This window comes from Mandrillus leucophaeus, unplaced genomic scaffold (assembly GCF_000951045.1).
Source record: "Mandrillus leucophaeus isolate KB7577 unplaced genomic scaffold, Mleu.le_1.0 Scaffold246, whole genome shotgun sequence".
Classification (NCBI taxonomy): domain Eukaryota; kingdom Metazoa; phylum Chordata; class Mammalia; order Primates; family Cercopithecidae; genus Mandrillus; species Mandrillus leucophaeus.
The window spans coordinates 2,647,324-2,668,676 of record NW_012102543.1 but is presented as its reverse complement, the minus strand read 5'-3'; the positions used below and the strand labels follow the sequence as shown (position 1 = coordinate 2,668,676).

General features: G+C 41.9%; 1 long non-coding RNA gene across 1 annotated transcript in view; it reads right to left on the bottom strand.

Annotated features, from left to right (window-relative positions):
• Positions 1–3,195: 3,195 nt before the first annotated feature.
• The window catches only part of LOC105541867, a 37,013-nt gene continuing 18,855 nt past the window's right edge, over positions 3,196–21,353 (bottom strand). The window contains exons 2-3 of the long non-coding RNA XR_001006388.1: positions 5,732–5,924; positions 3,196–3,375 (exon numbers count right to left, since the gene is read on the bottom strand). This is a non-coding gene — a long non-coding RNA (uncharacterized LOC105541867). The remainder of the gene's footprint in view (positions 3,376–5,731; positions 5,925–21,353) is intronic.

Here is a 21,353-nt window from a genome sequence, read left to right as displayed (position 1 = left end):
TTCCAAGATTTATTTTCCTTTCACAGATTACATGATTTTATGACTTTACCTGTCATGGAGCATTGCCTCGATTTCACAACATACCTTTCTTAAGCATCCACATGTGAGCCAGGCCCTAGGCCAGGTTCTGCAGACAGAAACACACCAGGGCACTGGCAGGGCTCTCAAGCCAGCATGACAAACTTCCCCCAAAGACTGCAGGACAGAGTTTACGAGCTTCACCTTCCACCTCCACCCAATTGGTCCACCTGCAGGAAGTGAAGCTGTTCTAAAAAGTCAGAAGTGACAGATTCTGTCTCATAGGACAAAGAAAATGCAGGTGACAGGATAGGCAGTTGCATAAAGCTTGGCCGGGTGTTACCAGAAAGGTGTCCCCGTCCAGACCCCAAGAGAGGGTTCTTGGACCTCACATAAGAAAGAATTCAGGACAAGTCCATAAAATGAAAGCAAGTTTACTAAGAAAATAAAGAAATAGGCCGGGTGAGGTGGTTCACGCCTATAATCCCAGCACTTTGCAAGGCCGTGGCGGGGGGATCACCTGAGGTCAGGAGTTCCAGACCAGCCTGGCCAACATGGTGAAACCCCGTCTCTATTAAAAATACAAAAATTAGCTGGGTGTGGTGGCGTGTGCCTGTAATCCCAGCTACTCAGGAGGCTGAGGTAGGAGAATCGCTTGAACCCAGGAGGTAGAGGTTGCAGTGAGCCGAGATCACAACACTGCACTCAGTCTGGAAGACAGAGCGAGACTCCATCTCGAAAAAAAAAAAAGAAAAGAAAAGAAGGTAAAGGAATAAAAGAATGGCTGTTCCATAGGCAGAGCAGCAGCATGGGCTGTTCAACTGAGTATATTCATAGTTATTTCTTGATTATATGCTAAACAAAGGATGGATTATTCATGTGTTTTCTTGGAAGGAGGCAGAGATTTCCTGGATGGAACTGAGGATCCCTCCCCTTTTTATATTATATAGAGTAATTTTCAGATGTTGCCATAGCATTTGTAAACTGTCATGGTGCCAGTGGGAGTGTCTTATAGCATGCTAATGCATTATAAATTAGCATATAATGAGCAGTGAGGACGACCAGAGGCCACTTTCGTTACCATCTTAGTTTTGGTGGGTTTTGGCTAGCTTCTTTACCACAACATGTTTTATCAGCAGGGTCTTTGTGACCTTTGTCTTTTTTTTCTCTTTTCTTTTCTTTTTTTTGAGATGGAGTTTCGCTCTGTCGCCCAGGCTGGAAAGCAATGGTGCAATCTCGGCTTTCTGCAACCTCCACCTCGAGTTTAAGTGATTCTCCTGCCTCAGCCTCCCCACTAGCTGGGATTACAGGCTTGTGCCACCACTCCCGGCTACTCTTTGTATTGTTAGTAGAGACGGGGTTTCACCATTTTGGCCAGGCTGGTCTCGAACTCCTGACCTCAAGTGATTCACACCCCCCCTCGGCTTCCCAAAGTGCTGGGATTACAGGTGTGAGCCACTGCATCTGGCCTGTGACCTGTATCTTGTGACCTCCTATCTCATCCTGTGACTAAGAATGCCTAACCTCCTGGGACTGCAGTCCAGCAGGTCTCAGCCTTATTTTACCCAGCCCCTATTCAAGATGGAGTCACTCTGGTTTAAATGCCTCTGACAATGGCTCTCCAGCCACAAGGGAGGAAGTGACTAAGGCATGGAGTCAGAGTTTTTCTGCAGTGTTCTACACAGGAGGGCTCTCTTCAAACATGGTTTCCACATTGAGCTGACTCACTGGCTTCCTCCTCCTACAGTGTCAGAGTTACCTCTCTTTCAACTGCACTGCTGAGCAAGTGCAGAGATTGATTGTTTCAAGGTAGACTGTTGAAAACTTCTTTCATTTCTCATTTCTATTTCTAGGCATGTCACTGACTTGCTGAGTCATATTTGGCAAACTCAGGATCTCTTTTTTCCTTGTTTTTCCATCTGGATAATATGATTTATAAAGAGCTCTAAGGCATTTTATTTGGAAAAAGGCATAAACATATAAAAATAATAGTGTCGTTTACCAAAATACTTTTATCCATATATAGTTCAATTAAAATATTATCTGGTCAGGCATGGTGGCTCACGTCTGTAATCCTAACACTATGGGAGGCCAAGGCAGGAAGATTGCTTGAATCTAGAAGTTTGAGACCAGCCTCAGCAAAATGGCAAACCCGTCTCTACAAAAAAATTACAAAATTAGCTGGGCATGGTGGTGCACAGCTATACTCTCAACTACTCAGGAGGCTGAGGTGGGAGGATCACCTGAGCTGGGGAGGTCAAGGCTGCAGTGAGTGTGATTGCACCACTGCACTCCAGCGTGGGCGACAGCACAAGACCCTGTCTCAAGAAAAAAAAATTATCTCATCATAATAAAATATTTTTGTCTAATTTGTTCTTCACTGAATGTGAAAGCTCCTGGAAAACAGATACAACTTGTTTCCATATTTCTGTTCCCGACACTCTGCATGGTATGGCATAACGAAACTAGATATTTTCTAACCGGTCCTTGAACCCAAGGGGAAATGCATGCATGCTGGCAAACAGCTTAGAAATGTCATGAAATTTTGCGGGAGCATTAGGGCATCTTTTGGGTTTCAAGTCTGTATCTCTCATCTGATTTCTCAAAGGTGTGATCCAAAAAAGTTGTTAAAAACCATAAAGGAGGTCCTTAGTATATAAACTATCAATTCCTGGTCATTCCTCAGAGGTACTGGCATTCTGGAGGCACCTACACAATTTCACAGCAATTGTATTGTCCATGTAATACCAACTTCAAAGAGAAGAAATACAAAGAAAATGAAAAGCTGAACACTGTGATCATCTTGCTGACACTGAAGTAGGAGAGATGCAAGAGATAGGAAAATTATCACTTAATGTTAACATTATGCCCCTTAGCCAAATGGCAATATGGCTAGGTTATTTATTTTAATTTAATAACAAGCTATTGTAAAACCCTCAATACATTATCTTGCAAAGAGAAGATACTGAATAAATATTTGATGGTAATACAAAGGAAGCAAGATGAAATAAAATAAGATACTGTAAAGATGTTATCATAAAGACTTCGCTAGAACTTTTTTAATAAATATTTTAAGAATATTTTTGAACGTAGGTTATAAACATGGCTTCCAAATTGATAATCTTATAAATTTGTAAAATAAAATATATGGAAGAGAGCAACAGAAATTATATCAACTTTGCTACTTCTATGTAACTTTATTTGTAGCTTTTAAAATAATCCACTTCTTCCCATTAAACTAAAAGTGCCTTGAGATTGGATCCACGTTTTGTTTTTTTCTTTCTAACTTCCAACATTTCATATTGAGCACAGGACTTCAGGACTTCATTTTCATTGGTGCTTCAGAAATATCACTTACTGGTAAAGATAAATGAGAAGTACTCAGTTATGAATAAGTTGTCAGAGATATCTCTCATGTGTGAGACTGTTCCATTTCCCAGGGATTTCTCTCATTTCTGTAGTAGGGTGTATGACAGCCCATATGGAGTCTACAACTAGAATCCAGACTGTGTATGCAATACGGAGATAGATGTCCCACACCTACTTCCTGATTTTGGAACATGAGGAAGTCACTCAATTGGACTGTAAAAATTTAAATCTATATTTGTTTAATCTTGCAGAATATTTATTTTTAAACTTGTTATTTAAAAAATAAAACAGATACAAAAGGCCGGGAATAGTGGCTCACACCTGTAATCTTAGCACTTTAGGAGGCCGAGGTGGGTGGATCACCTGAGGTAAGGATTTCAAGATCAGCCTGGGCAATATGGTGAAACCCTGTCTGTACTAAAAATACAAAAAATACTAAAAATACTGGGCCTGGTGGTGCGTGCCTGTAATCTCATCTATTCAGGAGGTGGAGGCAGGAGGCTTGAGCCTGGGAGACAGAGGTTGCAGTGAGCTGAGATTGCACCATTGCACTTCAGGCTGGGTGACAGAATGAGACTCCATCTAAAACAAACAAACAAACAGAAAAAACAGATACAAAAGATACATGAAACAAATATATAGCCTAATGAATTATTACATGTCCAACTTTCTTATAACCAACACCAAAGTCAAGAAATAGAACTAGCACAGCTATCTCGGAAGCCCCTCCACATATCCTGTCTCAGCTATAGTCCCTTCCCTCCATCCTTACCCTTCCATCCCAAGAAATCACTATCCCACCTTTCATAGCAGTGGTTCTCAAAGTGTCTAGAATCTTGATAGAAAAGCAAATTATTGGGCCCCATCACAGACCTAAGAAATAAAATACTCTTGGAGTGGAGCCCGGCAATCCATGTTTAAATTTTTTTCCAGGTGATTTTCATGAAAACTTAAAGCTTGAGAACCACCGTTTTATAGGAATCACTTCATTCTGTTTCTTTGTCATTTTATCACTAAAGTATGCACTCTTAAAGACTGTAGTTTATTCCTGCCCATTTTTAAAATTTTGTTTCTTTTAAGTCTCTTTCAATATAAAGTTTTCCCCTTCGGCCCCTTCTTTTCCTTACAATTTACCTGTTAAAGAATCCAGGCTGTTTGACCTGTATCGTTTTCCATAGTTTGGCCTTTGCTGAGTGTATCCTCATGGTGCAGTTCAACAGATGCTTCTGTCCTCTATTTCCTGCAAATTGACAGCTGGATCCAGAGGTTAATTGGACTTCAGTTTGATCTCCCTGGCAAGACTACAGGTGATGTTCTGTTTTTTCAATCAGGAGGCACATGTTTGTCCGTCTGTGATGTTAGAAACTGTTGATAATGCTTAAATCCATTAATTCATTGGGGGTTACAAAGTGGCGATGTTCTAATTCTATCATTTCTTTTCCATTTATTAGCTAAAATCATTTTATTGTTGTTGTTGTTGTTTTAAGACAGAGTCTTGCTCTGTTACCCAGGCTGGAGTGCAGCAGTGGCACAATCTTGGCTCACTGCGACCTTTGCCTCCTGGGTTCAAGCAATTCTCCTGCCTCAGTCTCCAGTAGCTGGGATTATAGGTGCCTGCCACCATGCCCAGGTAATTTTTGTATTTTTAGTAGAGATGGGGTTTTACCATGTTGGCCAGGCTGGTCTTGAACTTCTGAGCTCAAGCAATCCACCGGCCTTGGCCTCCCAAAGTGCTGGGATTACAGGCATGAGCCACCGTGCCCAGCCTAAAATACTTTTATAAAGAGATGTTTCCTTCATCTACTAATCCAGGGGTACAATTTATATAGAAAATGCCAGTAAACGCTTGCTTGCTATTTTTTTAACCAGTTTTCAAGATAATCAATTAGTTCCCCATCAACCTCCAAAGGTGACCAATTATTTTTAAATAGCATTTTGGACTCATGGATTTAAACATATTTGACAGGATTTCAACCCACTGCAGTTATTGTCATTATTGAAGCTCAAATTCTGCCATCTTGGGCTAGTAGATGCCATTTCAAGTTGGTTCCTGGGTCCCTTTGAGAGAACTATTTGGAATAACAACACATTCCAGGTTCATTTGGTACATTTCCTACCATAAGTCACTGCTTTAAGAAGGCCTGGTTTCTTTCACAGTGAATAGATATTTCAAGACCATGATCTAAACTCTAATGGAGCCCATTTTGACTGGGTAGGACATTGATTTTAGGCCTTTTCAATTAACAAAGTTGTAAGTGTGTGTGTGTGTGTGTGTGTGTGTTAGTGCTGTGTAACAAATTACCTCAAAACATAGCTTCTTAAAACAACAATAAATATTTGTTACCTCCAACAGTTTCTGTGGGTCAGAAATCCAAGAGAGGTTTACATGGATGGTTCCGAAGTCATCTGAAGGCTTGACTGGACGGAAGATTCACTTCCAAGGTGGTACACTCTAAACCTGGCATGTTGGTGCTGGCTCTTGGCAAGGCCCTCAGTGGCTCACCATGTGGATCTCTCCTCAGGGCTGCTTGAATGCCCTAATGTCCCCAGAAGCAAGTGATCAAAAAGAACAACACAGAAGCCACAGTGCTTTTTATGATCCAGCACTGGAAGTCACACCCTGTCAATCCCATGATGTCCTATTGTTTACACAGGTTAGGGGAGGGGGAGGAAATGACATAAGGACATGAATGTGAAAAGGAGAGAAGCATTGGGGACCATCCCGGAGGCTGGCTGATATTTAAAGATAAAATACCAGCAGAGTGTCGTGGCTCCCACCTGTAATCCCAACACTTCAGGAGGCCGAGGCAGGAGGGTCACTTGAGGCCAGGAGTTTGAGAACAGCCTGGGCAACATACCATATTACAAAAAATAATAAATAAAAATAGCTGGGTGTGGTGGTACATGTGTAGTCCCAGCTACTTGGGAGGCTGAAGATAGGAGGATCACTTGAGCCCAGGAGGTCGAGGCTGCAATGAGCCATGACCATACCACTGCACTCCAGCCTGGGCAACAGAGTAAGACCCTGTCTCAAAAAACAAACAAACAAACAAACAACCTCATGAATTCATGCTGCTTCTTCCAAGTCACATTTAGGACTCAGGGTTTTTACTTAACTTATTCCATATTATATGTATAACCCTTTCATACTGAGAATCCTAGCAATTAGAACATCTCGTAATTGCCCATCTATTTTTATGTTGCTTTGGGTCTTTGAAAAGGCAAACACCAAGATGGGAATAACCATGTAAGAGCTTTTCGTAGGGAAGTGTCTGGGAAGGGCAAAGGGAAGGAAACAAGAATAGCAGGGATGCAATGCAAGTCTAACACTGAGAAAGGGACCGAGGAAGGGAAGTATGTGGATAGGAAGAGCCCTAGACTGCAGCTCAGTTCTAAGAAACCTTTGGCCAGGCAGAGGGGAACTCCTGCAGCCACAGTCACCTGCTGCAGAAGTCCTGCCTCCGGTAGGAGCAGATCTGCACTAATGTACTGCTCTGCTCATTCAATGGCTGGGAGCAGCCCTGGGGGCATGGCCCGAGTGCCAACTCAGTAGGTGGAGGGGGTGGTTCCAGAGCATGGAAGCTGGGTCTATCACTCATCTATGCTCCCAAAGGCAGCATATCTGAGCGGTGCCTTTCCCAGGGTTCTACTGCCTCATCCCACCTAATACACAACAGACTCAGTGTAACAATACCAATCCTACTGCCACCGAGATGATCCCTGAGAAGAGTTAAAATGTTTTTTTTGCCACCGAGATGATCCCTGAGAAGAGTTAAAATGTTTTTGTACATGCTCTCTCCATACCCCACTCCCATGCCTTGTAAAAAACATTTCCACAGATTTAAGGTGGCAGAATATGGCCATCACATACATATTCTCTCCCCTTTAACCCTCATTTTATGATGTCAGAATTTTTTAATTAATTAATTATTTACTTATTTTTTAAGACTAAGTCTTGCTCTGTTGCCCAGGCTGGAGTGCAGTGGTGCGATCTTGGCTCACTACAACCTCTGTCTCCCAGGTTCAAGCAATTCACCTGCCTCAGCCTTCTGAGTAGCTGGGACTACAGGCGTCTGTCACCAGGCCCGACTAACTTTTGTATTTTTAGTAAAGGCGGGGTTTCACCATGTTGGCCAGGCTGGTCTCGAACTCCTGACCTCAAATGATCCACCCACCTCGGCCTCCCAAAGTGCTGGGATTACAGGCGTGAGCCACCACACCAGGCCTGACATCTGAATGTTTATAAATCCTTCTATCAGGCTAAAGTTATACACATGCTCTCCCTCTACCCTTACCATAATCAGTAGAACTTACACTGATTTCAGTGTATCCATTCATATTTGAGAAAAGATCAGTAGTTCATAATTCTGATGGTACCAGTCCGGTTACTTTTACTGCTCTAAGTAAATGTAATAGACCTATGACCTTGAGACATTTGGCCTCACATGTGACCTCAAAGCTGGAGTTAGATGATCCAGGGTTAATCTGACAGCTCAGTTGGTGGAAGCGCGACCTGTGACCATTTTCCTGTGCTAGGGTAACTCACACTCCAAGGCCCAAAGCAGGGGTGCAAAATCTATGGGAATTTTTTAGCTAAAATAGAAGACTTGGAGAAGGATATGTCGCGGATTTCCTTCCATGACCACAGACATCAGGAGAGTGGGAGGGCCAGGGTCAGAGTGTGGTTCAAGCCTTCTGCTGCATTAGAGGCACCTCAGTAGAAAAGTCTGAGAAGCGTTGATCTATATACAGCTCAGGCATTAGAGAGAGCTTTTTGGGTTTTTAAACATAATTTAAATAAGTGAAGATTCATGAAGCCAATGCCACAGAGCAATTATTCCAGGAGCCCAGGCTTTAGTCTGGGATTATCTTCCCGCCCCTTCCCTATTCATGACCCCAGAGTTTTCACAACACAAAATGGCTCTGTGAATCAATTAAGTACACAGAGACAAATCCAGGCAAACTCAAATGTGTGAGAAGAATTCCATTAAGATTCCCAAGACGAGAATCCTCTGTGAGAAAGTGCCATTGAATTTTTTGGTAATTCCCCCTTAGATGAATACGTGGAAAAATTACAAAGGATTTCTTTGGCTTCTGGTATGAGAATCTCTGATTACCCTTTCCTCTCATTTCCTTGATCTTTACCAAAACATGAATGATGCTGGCCTTGCAGATGCTGGTGATTTGGTTCAGTGTGCCCAGCAGGCTGCGGTGGGGACCACTGTGGGGAGTCTTGGTGGGCAAGACAATGCTCTCCCGGCATAGGAGTGACAACTACCCAGACAAAGAAATCCTCGGTCAGTGCAATCATGTTCGCTCCTGGTCTAAGTCCCATCTTGCCCCTTAGATTGAAGAACAAGAAGGAAAAGGATAAAATAGCAAATGGGCTTCTAGCTTTGGCTCTTAAATTCTCCTCTGGGCGATACTCTTCCCACTCAAACCAAACACCTCCCACCTGCCAAGAAAAATCTGGTGCTAAAATATAATCAGACTTGTAAAAAACAGAACATGGGGTGATTATTTTAATTACAAAATCTTTCATTTTCCAAGAAGAACATTTGCCAGTAGATTCCTTTAAATAACCAAGTCCCTTGGCATATTTAAAAGGAGATATGAGGCCGGGCGCGGTGGCTCACGCCTGTAATCCCAGCACTTTGGGAGGCTGAGGTGGGCGGATCACTTGAGGTCAGGAGTTCGAGACAAGGCTGGCCAACATGGTGAAACTCCATCTTCACTAAAGATACAAAAATTAGCTGGGCGTGGTGGCAGGCATCTGTAATCTCAGCTACTTGGGAGGCTGAAGCAGGAGAATCGCTTGAACCTGGGAGGCGGAGGTTGCAGTGAGCTGAGATCATGCCATTACACTCCAGCCTGGGGGACAAGAGCGAGACTTCATCTCAAAATAAAATAAAATAAAATAAAATAAAATAAAATAAAGTAATAAAAGGAGATATGACTGACAATGCATGACACGTGTGGAGCTTTTGTGGAAGCAGATCCCATACAGGTCATTGGGGTGTCCTTGCCATGTAAGGACAACAGAGATCTAGGTGAACCAAGGTGGTATTAAAATAGCATTTCTAGAATCAAAGTGGAGAGAAATCATCTGTGAACAACTAATGTCTGATTCAAGTGTTATGAAAACAAGGCTCTGCTCTTTAACCAATGCTTGTTTAATTCAATGTGGCCTGCAGTTGCAATCTTGTGCAGGGCCTAGGAGTTTAAGCCCTGGAAGTGGACTGCCTGGATTTAAGTCTCAGTTATGCCAGTTACAAATTCTATGACCTTGAGGAAGTTATTTAACCTTTTTCAGCCTCTGTTTTCTTACCTGGAGAATGAATTGATATGAGCATTAAATGTGGTGATATAGTAAATGTGATAACATATGTAAAACTCCATCTGCCTGTCATGCACTAAGTTATTAACTATGTTAATGCCTGTTAGATGAGCAGGATGCCATCCCACAGGCCCAGCAAACAGGAGGACAGATGTCCTCTTGTATACTGATTACAGGATCCATGCACCAGGGGAGCGCTTGCAATGCGGCTTTTCCTGGTATGTAATTGGCACTGAGAGCGCTTTTCTATATTAGTTAGACTAAACTCCAAATTGCTGTTTTTAGCTAACATCTCCTTAAACTTCAAATGATCAATATCAAACAACTCATCCAGAACGTCAGTTTCTATAGGGCACTAACGCTTCCGAGTGATTCCGTGAGATGTTTGTTAATTAAAATCAGAAAATCTTCATATCAAGGCTTTTCTATGACTAGAGCAATTGGAAATAATTGTTAAAAATTGTTTTTAAAATGTCCTGGTTAAAATGATTTCTGCTGTAACCTATAGCAGTGGTTCTCAAAATGCGGTTCCTGGAGCAGACTCGCCTAGGAACCAGTTAGAAATGCAAATTCTTAGGTCCCACCCCAGACTTATTAAAACATGGCAATCTGTGGTTTCATAAGCTCTCAGAGGTGACACTGATCCATAGCACTGATGGCATATGGATCCATGTTTCCCACTGCACACCCTCGCTCCATTCCTGGGAGATCCCATTCATGAAGCAGACCATCTTTCCCAATGAGTCTGGATGAAATCTCAGAACCCTTTTCAACACAGTGCCAAAAGTTGCTACAAATCAATCAAAGTTTGCATGTCTGGTTAGGGTGTGGTGCTCTGAGATCTCAATGAAACATTCATTCAGCTACTTGACTTTCTCCTGGAGGAAAATTATGGCCCTACCTACGGAAATAGGTTCGGAGACCCCCTCAAGACAATAAGAAAGCAAGTTGGATTTCTGAACTTTTATAACCAAATAACATCCCTAACATATGCACACCCAGTCACTATAGCATATAAAAATTTCGTCAATTAGCAACATAGGCACAATGTCTGCAGTGCAGGCTCTTGCCAGAGAGCTCAATCTCGATGTAATTGCCATTCAAACCCTGTCAAACCTTGCTAAATATCCGAATGTGGAGTATGAAAGACATATGCTCTCTACCTATTTATCTGCTTCTAGTTATTCGAATATGCTACCTTTTATAAAAAGCTAGATCACAAAAAATTGAACTTTGTTCCCCTTGGGCTGTTCCTCTCACCAAATAAAACTATCTTTTGAGAAAAAGACTTTGAGATGGCTTTCAGTAGTACGTATAAGCAATAAGCCAACTAAAGAAAAAAATAGAAAATCAAAAGTTGGCAGAATTACAGGGATACACGTATACCAGGACTCTCGGGGAATGTGGTTATTGTGGTTAAGCATTCTTCTTAACTCTAAGCTATAGAGATATGATGGATTAAATAAAATTATCAGGGTAATGAAATGTATTTCCACTCCTCTAATGAGACTTTTTTTCTGAATGTAGATACCAAGAGTCATACATGCTGCTGCCATATTTGCTTTCCTGTTATTCTATAAGCCTTATGAATTTCTCCTTCTACCTACTTTATCTGAAACCTCAGTCATCAATATTCAATGTATATTGGCCATAGAGCTCGAGATCAACCCATATTTAGACTTGTCCTATTTTATCACTGTCTGTTTGTTGTGGTGGTTCATTATTTGACATATGGAACTTTCAAAAGTTTCTTTTTAAAAAATGAAACTTCATTTATCTTTGACCATATTGCCTAATACGTTGGAATTGACTTGGTACAAATCTTCATTGAATTAGGTTACTTCCTTAATAGCATTTCTGACAGATGGCCATTGCTGTTAGTAACAGCAGTTGACATCCTGGGAATTTAAATATTCAAACCAATTCAACAATAATTTATTTAGTAATCTATCACGTGTCATAAATGGTGTGGCTTGAGCTTCAAGGCATGCTGGGAGGCATGCTGCAAAAAGAACTTGAACGAAAGCCAGCCAGGACCACAACCCCATCCAGGCCAAAGTCCAAAACCAAGAAGTCTGATCTGGTAGAATGGGACACGATGCAGGGCTTCTGAGCAACAAACAGCACTCGTTCTTAGCGGTCAAGTCTGAGTTCAAGAACAGAGATAACTATTCCGATTGCTGGAAGTTATGACTGGCCTCATGACAAAGAAAGAGATTGGCAGAAACTAGGTGAATTCATGGCTTCTGTTCACGGCTGGGCTTCAGTTCTACTGGGAATCTGGAATGGATACCAGCTGGTTGAGGCTATGGAGGAAGGCTATAATGGGATGTATATGTTGCCCAAAGACTAATTTCCTCCTCAAGCAAATTAGACATGGGGTATATGGGCTACAGATTACTTCCATGATCCACTGTGGCATACACCATTACCCTCCAGCATCCAGGAGTTCTTTACTTTTCCTTGTTCTGGGCAGCAGTGTGTCCTACCCCAGGCAATGGGTTATGAAAGGACTAAAGTATATTCATGAAGTCCCGTTCCCTGACTTCTTAGCCTCCCTTGCAGCAGGCAGTGCCACATGACCCAGCTGTAACCAGGGAGACAGAGGGGAACTTGAGTGGAGATACTTTGGGGAAAGCTTTTGTTTTTCTGTTAAAAGAAACAGGACTGGCACAGCCTTTCACCCTTTCTTGATAACTTTCCTTCAAACTTGTAACCAGCAAGAAAAGGCCAAGCAAATCACAGAGATGCCTGCTCTGCCATCATTGAACCACTAAACTAAAGTCAGCAGCCATGTATGTCCTGACTGCTGCTATGTAAGAATTATAAACCCATTTGTTTAAGCCATCAATAGATACTCTGTTATTCACAATGGAAAGCATTCCTAATACCCTCACTTCCTGTGGAGATGGAAATCCTGACCTCCATCACCTTCAGAGACCATGTGGCAGAAGATGGGAATGGACATGACACTCTGTGCTAGGGGCTGAAGGCATGGAAATGTGGGTGGCAGAGATCCTGGCCTAAGGACCTTGTAATTTCATTTGAGAGAGCAAACTTAGGGTAGCGTCTTTCAGTAGTACATATATTGCATGTATTGCATATATGTACTACTGAAAGCCATCTCAAAGTCTTTTTCTCAAAAGATAGTTTTATTTGGTGAGAGGAACAGCCCAAGGGGGACGAAGTTCAATTTTTTGTGATCTAGCTTTTTATAAAAGGTAGCGTATTCGAACACCCCACACGAGTTGTTTGCTGTAGCTCAGAAGACCATATTTTAAGATAAACCTTATTTGAGATAAGCCTAGGACAGTAAAGATACGGGAAAACTGTCATGAAGAAATGGTTGAAGAAAGAGAATTCTAGCAATGAGAATGTGGTACAGAGAAGGCATTCCTACATTAGGAATTCCTTCATTACATACTTTATCCTCACTATTCTAAGTGGCAGTTTAGTGGGACAGAGTTGTAGCTGGTCCCAATCTGTGTTCTAAACCCTGTGAGCTATCTGATCTTGACAAACCCATTAAACCTCACTACCTCTCAATTTCTTCATTCTCTCTCTCTCTCTCTCTTTTTTTTTTTTTTGAGGTGGAGTTTCACTCTGTCAGGCTTGTATGCAGCGGTGTGATCTTGACTCACTGCAACCTTTGCTTCTCAGGTTCAAGCGATTCTCCCACTTTAGCCTCACAAGAAGCTGGGACTATAGGCGTGTGCCACCACACCAAACACATTTTTGTATTTTTAGTAGAGATGGGGTTTCATCATGTTGACCAGGCTGGTCTCGAACTCCTGACCTCAAGTGATCCTCCCAACTCAGCTTCCCAAAGTGGGATTACAGGAGTGAGCCACCATACCTGGCCAGTTTATTCTTAAAATGGGGACAATAGTAGTATTTGCCATATATATATATACACACACACACACATATATAGATATATAATCCATGTAATGCGTTTAACTCGATGCCTGGAACACACTAAATAATCAATAAATGCTATTTATATTATTTCGAGAAGTAGCTAAGTACATGGACTCTGGGATCTGAATACCTGAGTTTAAATCTTGCATTCACTACTTACTGCCTATATAATCTTGATTAAGTCTCAGTTTTCTCATCTGTAAAGTGGGAGTAATGATAGCACTAACAGGATAGTTGTGAGAATTAATTTATATAGTGCATGTAAAGCACTTGGCATGGTTAAATACCCAGTAAATGTTGACTATTTAATTAGCTACACTGTGACCAATATAAAAGATATGTAGGACCTTTTGCAAGGTCCTATATATTTGTTTATATAATGCTTGTTTGCAAAATGCTTATTATGTTAATTTCTAAGAATTAATGAGAGGCAGGGTTCAGTGGCTCACACCTGTAATTCCAAAACTTTGGGAGGCTGAGATGGGAGGATTGCTTGAGCCCAGGAGTTTGAGACCAGCCTGGACAACATTGTGAGACCCTATAACTAAAAAAAAAAAAAAAAAAAAAAATCATGGTGGCACATGCCTATAGTCCCAGCTACTCAGAAGGTTGAGGTGGGAGGGTCACTTGAGCCCAGGAGGTAAAGGTTGCAGTGAGCTGTGATTGTGCTACTGCACTGCAGCCTGAGCAACAAAGCAAGACCCTGTCTCAAAAAGAGTAATGAGAATTAAATGATGACGTATAAGCATGAGGAAGTCAGGGAGGGGAATAATCACTGTGAATGGAAAGGTTAGGGATAGTACCATGGAGGAAGCTGGATTTAAGGCAGGCCTTATGTGACAGGTAGTGGGGATACTTGAAGAAATGGAGAGAGGATATGGGATTATTATATTTCTCTTCAAATTTTAGGAGGCTGCTTTACACATGTCATTCATTCTTCCTTCTTCTAGCCTCATCTTCCTGGAGTGAAGTGAATATTTTAATAACGTGATTTAGGAAAACACAACATGTGAAATAGTGTAGCCCTAATTTCATAATTGCTCATCCAAACAAATCTAACGATATTTTAAAGATCATTTGTACACTGTGCAGTTGAGACCATGTCTATCACAAAAAAATATAAATAAAAATGAAAAGTAAAAGAGTACAGGGACTGGTATCAAGAACTACTAGGCATATGATCCTATATATAAATTATATTTAGCAATGATGACAACAGAGATATATGTAGCCTACAGGTACTGGGTTTTTTTCTGTGAAATATGGATGCTGCTTTTGGAAATACATCAATCAGGAGTTCTCTGAAACAGGCTGGGTAAAGTGGCTGACGCCTGTAATCCCAGCACTTTGGGAGGCCGATGCAGGTGGATCACCTGAGGTCAGGAGTTTGAGACCAGCCTGGTCAACATGGTGAAACCCTGTCTCTACTAAAAATACAAAAATTAGCTGGGTTTGATGGTGTGTGCCTGTAGTCCCAGCTACTAGGGAGGCTGAAGTAGGAGAATTGCTTGAACCCAGGAGGCGGAGGTTGCAGTGAGCTGAGATCACACCATTGCATTCCAGCCTATACAACAGAGCGAGACTCCTTCTTAAAAAACAAAACAAAACAAAACAAAAAGAGGGAGTTCTCTGAAATAAACAAAGACATTTCTATTTCTAGAATGAAGAATACCGGCTTCAAAGACTTCGGTAGAGAGGACTCAAGACTTTTCCTAACTTAGCCATCCCTATGCTGCTAACCGTATCTCCTAACATTCTTCAAACACCCACGGACTATGGCACCGGGCCAGTCTCCTTGAGTTCTCCCGAATGCATCCCGCTCTCTTACTGGGCTTGTTACCAGCCAGTGCCTGCCATAGAGTAGGTGCTCCAGAACCACTGGCCAGAACCACATCCATTTCTTACATGTGCTGTTTTGCCAGCCTGGAATTCTTTTCTTTGACATCTCTGTTTAGCTAAAGCTTGTGCATGCTACATGAGGCCTTTTCCTACCACGTGAGTCCTCACTTATCTTTCCCTTCTCTAAACCACAGCAGTTGTCATTTGCATCACTGATGGTAACAACTATGTGGCTTCCAACTACTAGGCTCCTGCAGCCACTTCTCTGGTCCCAACCACCTCTCAAGTTTTCCTTTCCCTTTTCTAGTATGATCTAGGTTTTCCAGGCAGGGACAGCAACATGAGCAAAGCCCAGAGACCCAAAAGAACATGAAATTCAGGGAACAGTTTGTAGGTCAGTGATCTTCATGGCCATGCCCCTAAGAAAACATGCCTAAAAAGCAGAACCAAAACCAGTTTCTCCATAACCAAAATCTCTTTATGATATTTTTGCTTCAAGAACACAGTAGTCTATTACAGTATGACCATATTCTCTGGAACACTTGCTGGAAATCTGAAACCTTAAACAATTGTGACGTATCAGTCTATTAAGCTAAGTGGCTTTCTACCTAACACCTCTGCTTCAGGGCTAAGCAATATCCTAGCTAGAAGTCTGCTGAACTAGAAACATGAATTTCCTTTTCTCCCAAGAAGATGACACATGAATGCTGTGCCCTTCCTTCATGATCCTAACACTCTGTTACAAGGGTGAGCTTTCTCTGATTTGTGATTGACAAGTTTGCCAGGGTGATAACTGGCCTAGTCACTTGCCTTATATATGAGAACTGAAGCCATTTGGAATTTATCCCTCTAACACTAAGCTCTGGCTACAGTTTCTTCTTAACATGCACAAGAGCTATTCCTCAAAGACGTTATCTTTGCCATTTATTTTGCCCTCTAACACTTCAAGCTTCAATGCCACATCACGATTTATTTGCATGCCAGGTGTTGTTAGATAAACAGACATTTGAATTACAAGCAACTGGAGACTATTAGACAGTAAATTTTCTCTCTTTTTCATTTAAATTCTCTGTTTCTAAAATTTATTCTATGTTTTGCTGACATGTTGTGTTGGAGAATTACTGAAAGCTTGTAAATAGGAACTACACAACATACTGGCTTTGCCTCTAGGCTACAGGAGTGTGTTAACTTTCCTCTGTATTCCCAGAGTCTTATACTGAGCCTTGTCCTTATTACATCTTCTATTAAATGTTTAGTGAATAACCTCTGTGATGGATTAAAGATGGCTATATATTCTTTACTACATAGGCAGGTGATGTAATTGGATCAACAGAATATGGCAGAAGTGATGTTGTGGCAATTTCTGGGACCTGGAAACTTCTACCTTCTGTCCTTCAGAACACTTTCTCTGGAAGCCCTGCCACATACGTCTGAATACCCTGAGACTGTTTTGCTGGAACAGTCCCAGCAGAGTTCAGCCTTCTATACATCTGTCAAGGTGCAGAGGGGTGAGTGGAGCCTGCAGACTGTTAGCAGAATACCACTTGGAACAGAAGGATCACCTGGCTGGGCCCTGTCAGAATTCCCTGACCCACAAAATCTGTGATGTAATAAAATTATTGGTTTTTTAGCCACTTAAGTTTTAGATTACTTTGTTATATAACCATAAATAACCAGAACAAAATCCTGATGGGGGCTCCATGTATACTATTCAGCACCCGAAAGATCAACTGGTGTGTTCATAGCTACTGTTCACCTGACTAGGGCAGGACGGTACACATGTGAGGACAGTTGGGCTGATTTACCACAGCTAGTGGTGGCCAGTAAGTGCCGTTTCTCATTTTGTGAGTTCTTGGGCAGCATAGACCAGGGAACCTGATCAACCTCAGGACACACAGATTTCAAATAGGATTCTACCTAGCACTTTAGACCCAGGAGGACTAAGCCTTCATAATTCTTTCTGCTGATTATTGGAAGAGTTAATCACTCAATCGAACTAACATTTCTAATAGAAGAGATTAGATGGAAATTAGATATAAGACCAAAAGACTCTTCATGGTGATGATGGAGTGAGAACCACTAGATTAAATGAACATAAAGACAGAGGGTAGATGCATTTCCTTTCTCACCCAAATGGTAGCTTCTGAGAAATATAGTTGCAAAAACATCTAGAAATACAGACGGGATGAAGAATGAGAGAAATCTGAGCACGCAGGGGAGGAGGGTAAGTGAAAATTCATTCTGTGTGTACTTGAAATTTCTGATTCAAGGGACCAGAACACATGTTATTAGCATTTTCAATTTTTCTGAATATCAAAGAGAACAAAAACTAAAGAGAATAACTCAGAAATAAAATGATGACAAGATAATTGTTTAATATGAAAATCCTTGGGTGGAGTACTAAGAGACTTCCATTTCAGTCCCAACACCTGGCAATTGATTGGACTTATTCTTAACTCAGTTTTCTTGTTGTAAAATGACACCATTCCGCTTTCTTCATGAAAATTATGTGGGTTGGATTGCAGGATAGAAGATAAAAAGTGGCTTAGAAGGAAAAAGAAAGAATATGCAATTAGTAAATAGTACCAGTTCTTGAGAAGTTTGGAATAGAAACATTTTACTCTTCAAACACATAACCTCTTTTTTTAGATTAAAGTAAACAAATCACTCTTTTACTATCACACAAATGCTGATTATTAAGTTTATATAAAAATTAACTATAATTAGATAATGAAAGACAAGTAAATGAATCAGCAAGACATATAAACAGCAACATTGTCTAAGAAGAATTCACCATCTAGACTGATTCTGTTGCATCTTGAGCTGGGCGTAATCCTGTGAAAACACACAGGATGTGAGATGAAGGCCAAATCAGCTGGTAATCAAGTGGCACCTCTGGAGGCTGAGAGTACAAAGTAGTCCCTGGAAGAGGCACTGGCAAATTGGTGGACTTGGTGGCAAAGGCTGATAGCAGCTCTCTTGGGCCATCGGGGGGACTTCATAGTCTGGTAGTTAGCTGTTGTCACCCAGCAAACACATACCCCAAAAGAGAAGTCATTTCTTTTGTCTAATTAATAGGTAGTGCCAATGGAGATACCAGTGTTTCTCAAGCTGTCCTCTGCAGACCCCCTGCAGCACAGCCCTAGTAAAGTTCAATCCTGGGACCTACCCCAGACCAACGAAATCAGAACCTCTGCACCAGGGGTGAGAAATCTATATTTTAGGTATAATAGGTACTCCGGGTGCTTTCACTGAAAATCTCATAGTTTAAGGACTGCTGCACTCTCTTGCACAATGTGACTGTCCGCAAATATGCCATGTTCACAACATCCTCAATTCCTTTGCTTCTTCTCCTTCCAGGAACACTCCTCCCTTCTCTACTTTCTTCACCCCATGGGCTAAGATCCACTGGCTTCCTGGGGCTGTCCCCAGCTTCTTGATCTTCCTTTCATGAACCCTAATTATGCTCCTTAATCCTGTCTTATTCTACTTTGTAACCTCTTTCATAGGTATAGTAAATCCACCTTCATTCCATTAATTCCTGCCTAGGGCAGAAAGATCCTGCTTTAAATGGTTTCCTTCTCTGACAAGACCTGTCTCCTAGCCACTTTTTATTTTTAAATAAATGCTTTTGCTTCCTGTCTTTCAATACAATAGAAGGAATGGGTCTTAGAGCTCCATAAGAGCAGAAAGTCCTGAGGAGCAGATGTCTTCCAGAGAAAACGGGAGAAGTTCTCACTCCACTTCCACCACTGCACTGTTGAACTTCACTGATTGGACCTCAAGAGGTACAAGCTTTTTTCTATCACTATTGATGGTTTTGGTTTTTCCCTACATTAACCCCCTCAGCATCAAAATAAATTTAAACTGAAGACAATGTTTGTGCCTTTTCCCCAACTATACTATAATCTTAAGGGCTGAAATCTAGTCTTAATGCTTCTTATGTAATTCCTCCACCCTAGACATTTATTATTGTCTGCCCGCCCTCTTCCCTGGGAACTGCCACCCCCTCAGTCTTGTCATGATTCCTCCTTGACATTTTATGCAATGTGCCTCCAGGCTCCTGGTCACAGCTGATTGGTCTAGAGGTGGGCACCTGATTTAAAGCTGTGTCAGTCAGTTCCTTTTCTCCCCAGGTATTTTGAAAACTGGGGAGATGTTTGAATTCAGATTGAGCTCAGGAGATGTTTTCCCTATGTGGACCAGAAAAATGGAGGAAACTATTCTTTAGAAAGAGAGAAGAATGCTGTAGATAGCGGCAGATGGAGAGAGAGAAGCACATGAGTGATGGAGGAGTTTAGATGGGACTGTATTTCTACCACTGGGTATCTTTTGGAACTCACAGTTTTCAGAGTAAAGCCCCCATTTTATGTTAAGCCAGTTCTGGAGACTTCAGGGAAGACTCAGAGGGCAAGGGAAAAGGGAGTTGTGGATGGCCTCTAGATAGTCAGTCCACAGGATCTAATGAAACACGTATGATCTCACGTAATCCTCAAAATAATCATGTGTTTTTATGAAGCAATCATTATTATTCCCACTTGAAAAATAAGAAACCAAGGCTTAGAGGAGTTAAGTAACTTTTCCTAAAACCACTCTGTTACTAAGCTGGAGGTGGGCATGGGACTTGAGGCCCGCTCCATCTGACTCCACCATGCTGAACTGTCTTCAAGTGAAGGTCAACGGGTGTGATGCTGAGGGCTCTATTCATTTATATATATATGTATGTATATATATGTATATGTATATGTATATTTTTGAGACAGAATCTCGCTCTGTCACCCAGGCTGGAGTGAAGGGGAACAATCTTGGTCATTGCAACCTCCAACCCCTATGTTCAAGCAATTCTCTTACCTCAGTGTCCCGAGTAGCTGGGATTACAGGTGTGCGCCACCACCCTTGGCTAATTTTTGTGTTTTTAGTGGAGACGGGGTTTCACCATGTTGCCTAGGCTGGTCTTGAACTCCTGGGCTCAAGATACCCACCTGCCTCGGCCTCCCAAAGTGCTGGGATTACAGGTGTGAGCCACCGTGCCTAACCTGTTCATTCTTGCTCCCATACTCTCACGCCAAGCTAGGGGAATTTGAAAAAATTCTACAGGCCAATTCCGAGTCCTGGTGTTGATCCCAACTCCGTATGCTTGGCAGAGACTGTGATTTATGCTGCCCTCTGTAGGAAGTATGGAATGAGTAAAGGAACTGCCCAGCAGCTCAGAGACCTAGAAGCTGGCTGTTCTAAGAGGTTCTAAGAGGAAGCAGCTGGGAGCAGCAGTCCTGAAAGTTTCACTGCCAACAAGAACAGTTGGTATTGGGTGGCCATGCCAGAAGCAATGATCAAGATTCACTCTAGCAGTGCCAGTCACAGCCAGCACCAGATAACAGCAGGTGTCTGTGAGAATTGCTCAGAAGTCTTTATCCCTCTCCATCCTACCAGTGAGTTATGGTCACCCTTGATATTTCACATGGGGTTGTATAATGGGGTGTGGTAGGGACAGGAGAGGGGAGAAGAAGGTAGAGATCATCCCAAGAAGAGTAAAACAAACGGGAAGGGAGAGAGGTTCAGCAACTCTGAGCAAAAGTCTAGACCTCAGATTCTTGACCAAGAGCAAACAGACCCCTGAAAGATTCTTGACCAGAAGCAAACTGACTATTGAAAGAGGATAACACATCAATATACAAACTTTTAGTCTGGAGGGATGGCCTCTTAGCCCTCTCCTTTTGTATTTAAAGAAAGAGAAGTCCAATTACCTGGATGGGTGGTGCACACCTGTAATCCCAGCTACTTGTGAGGTTGAGGCTGGAGAATCACTTGAAACCGTGAGGCAGAGGCTGCAGTAAGCCGAGATTGCGCCACTGCACTCCAGCCTGGGCAA